Consider the following 11,531-nt stretch of genomic DNA (forward strand, 5'->3'; position numbering starts at 1 on the left):
GAATTTTCCAAATAACTGACATTTAGCCTTTAAACAAACACATTTTCTTTTCCTTTTTTTTTTATCCTCACCCGAGGACATTTTTCCATTTTTTGTTCAGGTAGAGCGGGAGGGAGAGAGAGGAACAGAGAGAGAGAGAGAAACATTGATGTGAAAGGAACACATCGAGTGGCTGCCACCCACACGACCGACCAGGGCTGGGGACAAACTGCAACCGAGGTACATGCCCTTAGCGGGAACCGAACCCGGGTCTCTCAGGACCACAGGCCGACGCTCCAACTGCTGAACCAAACCGGCCAGAGCTAAACAAACACATTTTCATTGGAACCACTTTCAGTGGAAATATACGTAGAATCTATTAGTACTTACTTTTATGTCATAACCAGAGTATATGGGCCATAATTTAATCTTTGTTTGGCAACTATAGGTCATTGTTATCATCAATTATGATATTCTGTTACACAGTAATGTCCTTGGGCCTGTTGATACATATGGAAAAAATTGCCTGTTGTTAGTTGACTTTACTTTATCTCTGTTATTAGTGTTTACATCTCAGTGTTTTTATCTTCTAGCCACTTCATAAATTTACCTAATTTTACTTATAATTTTAAGCCCCACTTTGACCCAGTGATCTGGAGGCAAAATATACCAACAGAAGTCCCTGGGGAATCCTGGCATGGAGAGAGCACTGCTTTCAGAGGCATAGAGTGACCTTGGACAATGACCATTTTAAAGATGGTTAAACTGAGGCTCAAGAGGGCATATAATTTATTCAAGGGCACAGCTGGTAAGTGGCAGCAGGATTTTGATCAAGTCTGTGATACTTCAAAAAGCCTTGCTTTTTCCTCAGTGAAACACTGTTTTCTCCTTTTCGTTTCCTACTCCACAAATCTTTCGCCATGTTAAGCAACTTTGCTGCTGCTGCATAGCCCAGGCTTTACTACTGCACGGTGGATTTGGATCCCCGGAAGGCAGGAGCTCTGCCCGTGCAGCCTGCCCACCAGGAAGTGAACTCCACAAGGTACCTGTCTCCTCACATTGTTCACCTTTGAAAAATCCCCTTGAAAGTATGTCTCATAGTAGAACCCAAGTAATATAGCAGATCCCTAGCTAAAAGGAAGGCTAGCTGAGTAAGCTGCTTTCCTCCTTGGAAAGGCAGGACTCATAAGGTAGTAAATTCTCTATCCAAAAGAAGAGTATTTGAAAGATGCTGGGAAAACAGGAAATGGGACAGTCATTCATTCCACTCTAGTTTACCACTTATCATATTTTGCCTTGTTCATTATGTACATGAAGTTACAATATTGAAGCATTGAAAAAGATGATCTATTTGAAAAAAAGAGACTATTACCCCAAGAGATGAAATTACTTCTTCACAGTCACAGAATTGATCAGTGGCAGAACTGGAACTATAATCTTCAAGTATTATTCATTGATTTAACAAATATTTTTTGAATACCTATTAGATTCCAGGCACTGTTCTTGGCCCTGAAAACATCAATGAATGTGGATAAAAGCCCTGCCATTCTAGTGGGGGAGATTGACAATAAAAACAGTGACTATGCCCGGCCCGTGTGGCTCAGTGGATTGAATGTTGTCCCGTGGACTGAGAGGTCCTGGTTCAATTTCTGGTCAGGGCAGGTGCCCAGGTTGTAGGCTCTATCCCCGGTAAGGGGCATGCAGGAGGCAGCCAATCAATGTTTCTCACATCGATGTTTGTGTCTCTTTCCTCCCCTCTCTCTGAAAAATCAATAAATCTACTTGGTCATACCCATCTCTTCATCAAACATGTGTTACACTTAGAAGGGACCTTGGAAATGTGCAGAGAGGCCAAGAGACTTGTCTAAAATTTACTTTCAACTACTCCTTACCCCATACTGCCATCATCTCTCCTCCAGGTAACTTTCCAGCTGTGAGAGAGTAAGGTGTTGTTGAGACCATCTAGCCTAAACCTAGAAAGGCCTCTTTATAAACTTTTAAGAATCTGGTGGGTGGTGTAGAGCTCTACTTATCTTGCAGTTGCCCAAGACAAGCCTCGCATGTCAGTTACCTTGTTTATTTAAAACCACCACCAATATGTTGTGTTCTGCCTCTTTCTTCATCTTTCTTTGCCTTCACTGTACAGGAGCCAATTTGCAAACCAAGAGTTATGCAAGTCATCACCTCTCTGAGCCTTCATTTTTTCACTTAGTTTCCTGTTTCACAGATAAAATTAAGGCTTCAGCATCAATTTCCTTGGTTTCCCAATTCCATACCTACAGTTTGACCTCTTCCTGCCCCCTTTCACCTTTTGTCTTTCAGTCTTGCTGCTGGTGTGTCGTTGGTCTGTGCACTTAAGGCTCTTCTGGGCATTGCTCCTGCAGTTATTCCTTCTCTGTTTTCAACTCTCCCTCTTTACTGGCTCCTCCCACCCCCACCCCCACCATGTAAGCTTGCTCAAGTTTCTCCAGTCTCAAAACAAAACCGATACCCTGCCCTCAATCCCGTGTCCTCCTCTAAGCATCTCAGATCTCCTTTCTACACATGGGGAGTCTCTTACAAAGAGCACTCTATACCTCCAGTATCATAGTGTCCCCTCCCCCTTGTTCACTGCAGCCTTGTTTTTGCCCCTAGACACGCCACTGAAACCACTCTGGCAAAATTCACTAGGACAGAATTGAACTAGGATCAAATTCAATGACTGTTTGTGTAAAATCTTCAGTTAATTTAATATCTCTGCAGCATGTGACACTTATCTCCTTCCTCCCTTAAACCTTCTCACTTTGTTTCCGCATTTTTCATGATTCCCCTCTGCCCCGGATCACTATTTCTTCTCTGTCTCTATCGCTTTGGCCAACTCCTCATTCCTCTGCTTGTACCTAAACTTTAATGTCCCCATGGCCCCATCTACACTCTCCTTGTGTTACCTATGCAGGCTCAGTCTCTTATGGCTCCCAGCTCTGTGCTGATGACTCCGGCCATCCATGATACCTGAGTGTTAGACTCAGAAATACTCCTGCCGATTAGAAATTTCTATCCAGATGTCTGGCAGGCATCTCCAGCACATGTGTAAATGGGATGTGAGTTCATCTTCCTTTCTGAACCTGTTCATCCATCTCTATCTACATTTTTGAAGAATGCTTTTTCCTCATTACCCACACCAGAAACCTGGCAGTAATCCTTGCCTCCTCCTTCTCTCTCTCATCCCACACACCTAGTCCCTCCCCACATCCTGTAGACCATTTCTTCTGAGTCCACTCTTCTCTTTTCCTTCCACCACTCTTAGTTCTGATTCTTATCTCTTCTCATGTAGACCCTGGTGATAGGTTTTATTTGGTCCCTGTACCCTGCTTTACTCCCCTCCAGACCCTTCTCCGTCATGCTAGTAGAGTGTTCTTTAATTGTTATAAAATATACAGAAAAGAATTGATAATATAAACAGTTCTTGTGTATCTATCAGCCAGCTCGGGGTAGGTTCTTTCTAAAACACAAACTTGATTACATCTGTCCCTTGATTTATCCACCTTTCTGTGCTTCCTAATTGCTTTTAGGATACACTCTGAACTCCTGAGTATAGAATTACGGCCTGTGAAGATTTAGTTCTGTCCTATCTGTTCAGCCTCATCTCCTGACATTCTCCCTAACTAAATGCACAGCCATATCACAGTGTTTCAAGTTCCTGGAACAGTCCATGTTGTGCTGTATACATGCTGTTCCTTCTATTTGCAGGGTCTTCCCCCCTCTGGTCCACTTGGTAAATCTTAGCCTATTGTGTCATCTTCAGGTGGCCTTCCATAATACACCTCCCTCTTTGTCCCTACTTCTAATTAGAACTGATTATTTTCCTGTATATCTTTTTTTTTTATCCTCACCCGAGGACATTTTTCCATTTTTGTTCAGATAGAGTGGGAGGGAGAGAGAGGAAGAGAGAGGAGAGAGAGAAAAACATCGACGTGAAAGGGACACATCGAGTAGCTGCCTCCCACACAACCCCAACTGGGACCAGGGACAAACTGCAACCGAGGTACGTGCCCTTAGCGGGAACCAAACCTGGGTCTTTCTGGAACGCGGAACAACGCTCTTAACCGCTGAGCCAAACTGGCCAGGGCTTCCTGTATATCTTTAATATGGATAGTTACATATTCATCACAATGTATTGTAATTTGTTTATATCCATCTAAATTATAAAATCCTTGAGGGTAAGGCTGTGTCTTTTGCATCTTTGGCAATTAGCTTAGTGTCTGGCAACATGATACGTAATTGGTGTTCAGTAAATGTTTATTGATCTGGCCCTACCTTTCTCTCCAGTTTTATATTTGACTAATCTTTTTCCACTCAGTAAACACTCAATCACATATACTCAGCTCCCCTCCTGTGCATAGCATCTGTGTTTTCCCAGACATTCCTTTATCATGGCACCGTTTTATTGAATCTATCTGTTTTCATGTTCATCTTTGCTGGAAAGTAAGTGCTGGGGAGTCCAGGGATCACTTGTGCTGTCCCTGCCTCTCTAGCAGCTGGTGCAGGGCTGACACACCAAGGCACTGAAGAAGTGTTTGTGAACATATGGACGAAGGACTTAGACTTGCTGATTCCTGAGTTCTCCATTTTCAAAACTGTTTGATTTGCGGTTCCAGAAAACATGACATAATCTAGAAGTTTTCTTTCTCACAGTAGATGATTAGAACAGTTGAAACACCAATTCAAACAGTTGGCAAATAGAAAGGTAAACATTTAAGAAAATGAATCAGATGAAGGGGAATCCTCTGAAAGGATCGGGAACATTGGCAGTGAGTGGATCCAAGTTATCAGGCAGGCACCTCCTTTGCACCCAGTGGTGGCTTCCATATGTTCCCTCCTGTAACAGGTGCCCCGAGAGCTCTTCAGAAAGGTGTTTGACAACCTCCCTCTGACTAGGCTGGCTAGAAATGAGCTGAAAACACAGTTTCTCTCTGCAACAAAGATTACTGTTTTCCCCATTAGCATTTCACTTTAATTTGCTCATTTTTGTCAACTAAACACAAAGTTTAATCATTTATTTTGTATTTTATTTCTGTTCACGTAGAATTCTAGAGAAAACCCTAATTTAAAGACTATTAGGATTTGTGACCTTACTTATTTTTTCACATTCATCAATATCCAGTATATTTCTAGGCTTAATGTTGGGGGAGTGGAGAGAAGTAAAAAAAAATATGGAACACAGATTTTAAGATCTACTTGAACTGTCAAGCAGAAGGTAGTTATGATGTAGCATATGCATTATGTAAAATGGTACATGGTAACCTAGTGGAGTACAGGAATAGGTCATTCCAACCTAACTATAGAGAGACTTCAGAGTGAGGAGAAAAACCGGAGCAAAGTGACGTTAACCAGGAGAAATTTACTGAAGGTGGTGAACCTTCAACAGGCGTGCGATGGTGCTCACACACACACTACGGATTGCCGGAAGTAAGACCCTGTGAGAAATCTGGGTTTTGGGTGTGGAGAGTGGAGACTGGCCATTTTTCTGATGAATACTCTTCAGAACAAGACTCCAGGGCTGCTCCATTTCCCTTAGGCTAACTCCTAGGCTCTTTTCATTTCGTTTCGTTTAGGTATGTGCCTCTAGCGGGAACCGAACCGGGGACTCTCGGGTCCACAGGCCGACGCTCCAACCGCTGAGCCATACTGGCCAGGGCGTCTCCCAGGGCTCTTTACTCCTCTTCTCTCCCAAGTGCCTCAGGGACCCCTGGGTAATATTATCTCTGTCACATTTGGAATGAGTTGTGGTACCAGCTCACTTTGGGAAACACATGTCTATTTGGACTAAAGCATATCCAGTTTAACACTGGGGAGGGTTGACTCTGTTTTCCTCTGTGACAGGTAAGAGTCTGCTTCCTTCCACAGGTGGAGAGCTTTGCTCCTCAGATCTTCAGCATTTTTAGGAGGGAAGGGCATTGGCTTTATTTATTTATTTATTTTTATCCTCACCTGAGGACATTTTTCCATTTTTTGTACAGATAGAGTGGGAGGGAGAGAGAGGAAGAGAGAGAGAGAGAGAAACATCGATGTGAAAGGGACACATCAAGTGGCTGCCACCCGCACGACCACCAGGGCCGGGGACAAACTGCAACCGAGGTACATGCCCTTAGCGGGAACCGAACCCGGGTCTCTCCGGACCGCAGGCCAACGCTCTAACCACTGAGCCAAACTGGCCAGGGCAGGGCATTGGCTTTAGATGCAGACTAACCTGAGTGACTTTTCTCACTTTTCAAATGAGATTATAATTATTACTTTCTACCTCCTAGATTATGATTATAAGGATTAACAAATGTTAGTTCACCCTCTTCTTTCTCACTAGGTTTCAGACCAAAGTAAAACACTCTAGTTTGGCTGATTCAAATAGGGACACATTCTAATGCCAACATTTTGCAGTAGTCTTGTGAAAAAAGCATGTCATAATGTGAACACTACTACCACTACTATTTATTGAGCACTTACTACATGCCAGGCACTGAGCAGTGCTTCATATTTATTTATATTATCTCTTATCATCATAATAACCAAACTAGGTAGATATTATGTCTCTTTTACAAACAAAGCTTAGAGGTGACCAGGGAACTTCCCCAAGGAAGCAGGAGAAATGAGATCTGAACTCAACTTTCTTCTTCCTGTAAAAGGGACACCAGAGAACCTACAGAACAAGGTAATTGCACTGGAGTTGTGAGAAATGGGAGCCATGTGACAGGCTAGTCAAGATTGCCCTCTGTGGTGAGAAATTAGAATGCAGACATTCTTTCCACCTCTGCATCCCTTGAGCACAGTTGGTGCCTGATAAATATTGGCTAAATTAAAATTTTGCCAGGAATAAGATCTTTGGTCAAACAGGAGCTGGAGATATTTTACCCCACAGATTAGCATAGTCAAATACTGTTTTTAACCCACAGGATCTGTGTAAACACTGCCTGGCAAGATTTATAAAGTGGCCATTTGTTTGAGTTTTTTCCCCCTACACAGCTAACTTTCTTTATAAAGAAAATTTATCTCAGAGAACTTACCTAGCAAGATATCACTCTACTTTGTTTTGTGTTTTCACTTCCTTTATATTTGAAATGAATGCTACGAAGGATAACACTGTGCCACAGGTAATAATAGCACACACAACTATGACTGTCCATTGCCCGTCCCTGAAATAGATTCTTCAGTAGAAAGAACAACAGTGCTGTCATTTACCGAATTGTATGGGAAGCAAGGATCGGAACTAAAGACATAAAAAGACTTATGAGTCACTAGAGTCCAATTTAGCCCTGATGGTAGTGTGAGGTGCATTTTGAGGTCCATTTTCAGGAGAAATTATGTTGCTAGGGAAGGGAAAAGTTCTGTCCATTTGTCAGATCCCTGGTGATAAGGTCCTTGATAATAGGGACCTCTTTTCAGGCCCTAAACAAGCCTCCCCTTCTCTTGGGTCCTCTCTAGACACTTCTAAAGGTCCCCAAGTCCTGTTGACAGCTCTGTCCTTCCCCTACCCCAGGCACAGTGTTTCTGGTCTGAGGTTCAGGAGACCTCGATCAAGACTCTCAGCTGCCATGACACTGTTCTCAGTGAGGTCAGTGTGTCCAACACTGTACCCTTGACCTTTTTGTATACTTTGTGCTCTTCACGTGAATTGTATCTGGTTTCCACTACCACCATTGTGCTGGACCCTTTGCCCCTCAGTTATGGCATTGGGCCCTGACTGGGTTTAGACCTCAGTATAATCTGGATGGGAATCCTCTTCCATCCCCCATAGACATCCCAGGTCCCTTTTCATCTTGTTCTCCGTTCAGTTCAATTCAACAAGCACTTGTTGCACATGTTTGGCAGGCGTCTTCTGTAGTTACCCAGGGCACAGAGGTTCTATTCAATTGAAATGAATGTTCCTCTATTTGATTGGCAAGGTTTTTATTTTTATTGTTATTATCCAGCAATTGTTGGGACGCTGACGTCTTAGCTGTCAGCTACTATTCTTCCCTTTCTATCCCTGCACCCTCCCTAAGATTAGTCAGTAATATAGTTTCAATTTGATAGAGATAATTTTCAAATATCCGTGTCTGGTTCCAGCTGTGGTACCAGTCTCATTTAGTGTGTGCACTTAGATGTTTCCTTGTCTCCTAAAATGAACTCTGTTGTGGCTTTGGTTCCTCAAATGCAAACGTGAATGGGGAGATAATTTAGAACGTTGTGGTGTGCTGTACCCTCTAAAGTGACCACTAGTTTATCTGGTGGGAAACCAAGCCCAGAAGTGGGCTGGAGGACAGTGGCTGTATTGCTTAACAATACATAAAGGCTCAATGTGTACCTTTATCTAATCCTCACTGTAGCCTTTGAGAAGAGGTACCAGTATTGCCCATTTTACCACGGGGAACTTGAGGCACAGGGAAGTTAGATAACATACCTAAGGTTAATAAGTAGGGGAGCCCAGGTAAGAATCCAGACAGCCTGCTCACTGCTGCGTTCTACTGTTTAACCCTAAGAAGTGATTTTTGTGGTTACAGAGAACAGTATGAAGGTGATATTCACCTGAGACCAAGCAAAGTAGCAGCTACTTATTTCTTATATGTCAAGTTGGCTCTGGGTAATAGTATCCTTATTTCAGCATTTCCCAAAATGTGTCCTCTGGAAAACTACTTAAGGTTTCATTGCTAATAAATTCATTTAATTTACAAAATAGAGCCCTGGCCAGTTTGGCTCAGCGGTTAGAGCGTCGGCCTGCGGTCCAGAGAGACCCGGGTTCGGTTCCCGCTAAGAGCACATACTTCGGTTGCAGTTTGTCCCCAGCCCTGGTGGTCGTGCGGGTGGCAGCCACGCGATGTGTCCCTTCACGTCGATGTTTCTCTCTCTCTCTCCCTCCCACTCTATCTGTACAAAAAATGGAAAAATATCCTCAGGTGAGGATAAAAAAAAAAAAAATAGAGTAAATCGAATTCACTTACTGGAGTTTCTTAAGTCTACACTGATATGTCAGAGCTTCTTTAAAAAAATATTAAGACCTATTTAATTTTGTTTAGCCCAGTATTTCCCAATCTATGGGGTATGGAACCTTTCCCTGCTATGTAACACCTGTTGACAGCCTATGGAAATACTTTCTGGAGCTGTGTCAGAAATGGCATTTTAATTAAAACAAGAACTTAGTGGCTTTATTAAAAGGAGGACATGAATGTCTAGCCATAGCCCTCTCTGACCCATTGTACCCTGGGGTGGTTGTGGGGAGGCGGCAGCCGTGTTACACTTGTGCTCAATGAAGGGGTGAGGGCCCACTGGAGGTACCTGAACATGAAAGATCCTCCCAGGCTCCACGAGGCTGGCTTGTATCAGAAGGGCCCCAAGGTGAAATTTCAGCTCCCAGGGCAGAGTTGGCATCCAGTGTCTCCCTCTGTAAACACTGACCTCAGATTTGGTAGATATGTTTCCTAACTTATTTCCATACAATAGCCCAGCTGGATCTAAAGATAGAATATGCTGTCACCAGCTATCCATAGCCATTCCTTAATTAATACCTGGCCAGTGAATACCTGGCTCGTTGGTTCTAAATTAGGACTACATCTCATTGTCATCCCTCAGCTGTGGGGAACCAAGCCAGGGGGCAGGGCTGCCAGAACTTGGGATCATCCAAGGCCTTCAGCAATAGAGGTAGAAGTAAGAGGCTGTATATAGCCCTGCGCGGAAGATGTTGGAGGAGGAAGGGCCAAGCGTGCAGAGGCAGCAGGCCCTCTAGAATCTTGTGTTTGAGAAAGCAGCTCAATGGTCTGACTAGCTCCTGGGAGTCTGAAGTAAGTCTGGCTGGGAGCCTTTACCTGCACAGCCCTAGGTAGCTGAGTTGGCTCCACCTTGCTAATGGAACATTCTAGTTCATGTTTTCCCAAATTTGCCTTTCGTAGGCAAGAATCACTCTAGGCTCTTACTGCACGTGCAGATTCCCACGCTCACCCCAGAAGGACTGAATCAGTCTGTGTGATAAATGCCCTGTGTGATCTGTATGATGAGGCATGTTTGGGGAAACATGTTCTAGTTGTTCACAGGCTGTTACACAGCAGTAATGGGCTCAGTCCATTCCTCCAAGTGCTTTTGTTTCCTGTCTGTTTGTTTTTTTTGGCCCAACTTGGGCTCTGTAAGAGTCTCGAGTTAGCTCAGAAGGGACAACAAGGGCTTCATCCTTCTCATTCCCATCTTCTTCAGGGTGCTGGACTCCTAGCCCCTAGCCAAGGCCAGGTCATAGCCAGATGTGGGGCCCCAGCTAGGACAAGTGTATGCCTGTTTTATTTGTGTAGGTCAGCCTTCCCCTCTTGTAATAAGAAGTTATTTTAGAAGAGACAGTTTGATAGGCTGTTAGTGCTGGTTCAGTGTCTTTTATGTTAAACTTCTGCTCTAATTAGTCAAGGGTATTTATCAAGCACATACCATGTGCAGAATAAGGAATGAAAAGTAAATCAAACATGGCCCTAATTTCTGGGCATTGAGTAACTTATTCAGATTTAGGATAACAAGAAAGTTCTAGAGATGGATGGTGGTGATGGCTGCACAACAGTGTGAATGTACTGAACTGTACACTTAAAAATGATTAAAATGGTAATTTCTGTGTTATGTATATGTTTCCACAATTAGGAAAGAACCCAGCTTGTTCAGGAGACAGTGCACCCAAAAACTAACTGAGGAAGACACTTACAAAGTGATACACCAGCAAATGTAAAGAAGCACATGAATTTAAAGGGATACTTGAGTAAAGTAAACCAAACACCCATACAGGTTTTGTGCTGGAGGTAAAGAATTGGTCGTTTGGAGAATTACACAAATGGAAGAGATGGCATGTGCCAAGAGAACGATAGATCGTGTGTAATAGAAAGCAAGTTTCTAAGGAGAGTCTGCTGAAGACACAGCCCTTACACTACCAGCCAGCCTGGGTGTGGAAGGGTTTGCAGGGGGAGTGAGCAGGAGGAATCGCAAAGAAAATGGTGACGGGGAAGTCTCCCTGGGTGGGTGGTGATGGTGAGGCCTTTTGCTTTGAGTGAGGAGACAGGCATTGTCTTGATTCAAAGTGATTTTCTACTTACTGTTCTGATGTTACAACTCTGAAGTTACGGAAGGAAAGTCCTAGAGACCCCCGAGGAGCGAGCTGTTGGAGATGGCTGGAAATGGCGAGAGAAGGTGGGCCGACTGCCAGATCATGCATCTCTGCCCTCCCTGGGCAGGAGCTGGGAGAGAGCTGGAGGTGGGCCTTGGAGCAGCAGGCAAGGGCTCTGGAGTAGACAGCCGAACTCCTGCTGGGCCGCCGATGTCAGGCAGGTTACCTGCCATGAGGACCCCGCTTAGCAGGCAGACCTCACTTAGAACAACTGGTGGATGAGCTGAGCTTTATTGGAGGCAAAGATGCTGAGAACCAGAGCCACCCTGGCCTCCCAGATGGGGCTGGGAAGAGAGTAGGAGTGCGGCTGTGTGTCTGATAAGCTCACCATGCCAGCCGAGCCATCTGGGGCTAGTCTGGCACGTAGTAGGCGTTCAGTAAATATTTGCCACAGCGAAATGAATTGAAAACCCAC

This window comes from Molossus molossus, unplaced genomic scaffold, assembly GCF_014108415.1.
Source record: "Molossus molossus isolate mMolMol1 unplaced genomic scaffold, mMolMol1.p scaffold_m16_p_24, whole genome shotgun sequence".
Lineage (NCBI taxonomy): Eukaryota > Metazoa > Chordata > Mammalia > Chiroptera > Molossidae > Molossus > Molossus molossus.